General features: G+C 37.8%; 1 pseudogene; it reads right to left on the reverse strand.

Moving 5' to 3' along the window:
* Positions 1–486: 486 nt before the first annotated feature.
* Positions 487–950, reverse strand: LOC118981220 (protein S100-A10-like; annotated as a pseudogene).
* Positions 951–2,131: the final 1,181 nt, after the last annotated feature.

The following is a 2,131-nucleotide window of genomic DNA, read 5'->3' on the forward strand; positions in this document are numbered from 1 at the left end:
ATGCTTGATTTCCGTAACGAATACCAGGAAGCAATGGTATTTACTACCTTTCCTACTGTAAGATGAGAAATTTAACGCTTTTACTACCTCTCTCTCTCTCTAGCTCCTTTATTTTCTAGTTTCTTGGTTTAATCTAGGATTATTAAAGTCAAATTTATTATTAATAATAAATGATGAAATAATTTATATTCTATTTAAAGAATTACTTTTGACATTGTATGTAAGGTTTATGCCCATATTGACCCAGTTTATTTATACTTAACTCTGTTCAAGTTGTTTTGCTTATACCAGCAAAACAACTTAATATTATTGCAGTATATTATCTTGCAGTTCCTCTGTCCTTAAGTTCATATCACAACACTTTTAAATATATATTCAAGTAACTTTTTTCAGAGGTTTTGTGTAGCTGAGAGTGTTTTTTAAAGAAATTTGTGTATTGAGGGCAAGAGGATGCAAGCAATATAAAAATCAGGAGCTTATTTGGCTTTAATTGGCTTTCCTTCTCTTGTCGAAGGGGGGTTGGGATTTTATTTGTCCATTTTCTAAGGGTCCCAATCTGCTCATGAAGTCCTTGTGCAGGGGGAAGCTGTGGGGCAGAGATTTCTTAAGTGACTCATTGGGAGAACCAACTCTTGATCCAGGGGGAAGTAGCTGCTCAGCGGCCTGCTCCTTCCCTTTGCTTCAGTGTACTACAAAACAGCCATTGCACGCCACGGGAAGCCCAGCAATTAGCGGAAAGAAGCTCTGGGGAGCCTGCTCTGCCCTCTTGGCACTGGTCCAGGTCCTTCATTATTTTGTGTAAGGCCAGAGGGTCTTTTTGATTTTCCAAAGATCCAGGGAACTCTTTTTCCATGAGTACCATTAGGTCTTCCTTTGTTCAGTACCTCTTATCCCTAGCAAATTTGTGAATGGTGAGCATCACTGTTTATGCGTTCCATCTGAGAAGGCATTTTGGTGAGGACTTGCCCCCCCAACCTCAGGTGCTCCACATCCTCGGTGGGCTGGAATGTGTGGCCAGTGAGCAGAGTGCCGCCAGCTCTGAGAATGTTTTTAAGAAACTGTTTTCAGGAAGCCAGTAGAGATGAGAATACTTTTCTGCTTTTCTTGCTTTATAGAAAATGCTTGGGTCACAGTCTTTACCTCAATACTCTAGATACTGCTTGACTGGATTCTAGCATTAGGGTTGCAGAAACAAAGTTAGTTTTGTAGGCAATCTGTTTTTCTGTCTTGATGATTAAAACATTGTTTTCTTTTCTCCATTTTTTTAAACCAGACTATATCATGGTGATAATCTGTTTTATTAATTTTTCCTGGCACTTTGAGCAGTTGTGATATGAAGACAAATCTTTTTATATCTTAATATTCAATTATTTTTTCTGAATATTTTTCATTGATACTTTTTGTTTTGCAATTATGCATACATTTGTGTGTTCATCTCCCATACCATCTTTTATTTAATAAATTTAATCTTTTTGCCTTTTCTGTGAATATTAGCAGAATTTCTCAAGCTTATCATCTACTTTGATCAGATTTTTAGTCATTTCTAACATATTACTACCTCCACTGCAACTTTTTATTTGGAAATGCTATTTTTTTAACATATTTTATTGATTATACCATTACAGTTGTTCTATTCCCCCCCTTCATTCCCCTCCACCCGAACACTCCCTCCCCCACCATTCTTCCCCCCTTAGTTTATAACCACGTGTCTCAAGTTCTTTAGATTCTATATTTCCCCCACTATTCTTGCCCTCCCCCCTATCTATTTTCTACCTACTGTCTATGCTATTTTCTGTACCTTCTCCCCCCCTTCTCCTCCTCCTACTCCCCTGTTGCTAACCCTCCATGTGTTCTTCATTTCTATGGTTCTACTCCTGATCTAGCTGTCCTCTTGGTTTGCTTTTGTTTTAGGTGTGGTTGTTAATAACTGTGAGTTTGCTGTCCTTTCACTGTTCATATTTTTCATCTTCTTTCTCTTATATAAGTCCCTTTAGCATTTCATATAATAAGGCCTTGGTGATGATGAACTCCTTGAACTTGACCTTATCTGAGAAGCACTTTATCTGTCCTTCCATTCTAAATGAAAGTTTTGCTGGATAAAGCAATCTTGGCTGTAGGTCTTTGGATTTCA

The sequence above is a fragment of the Sturnira hondurensis genome, unplaced genomic scaffold (genome assembly GCF_014824575.4).
Source record: "Sturnira hondurensis isolate 20B ecotype Veracruz unplaced genomic scaffold, ASM1482457v3 Scaffold0023817, whole genome shotgun sequence".
NCBI classification, from domain to species: domain Eukaryota; kingdom Metazoa; phylum Chordata; class Mammalia; order Chiroptera; family Phyllostomidae; genus Sturnira; species Sturnira hondurensis.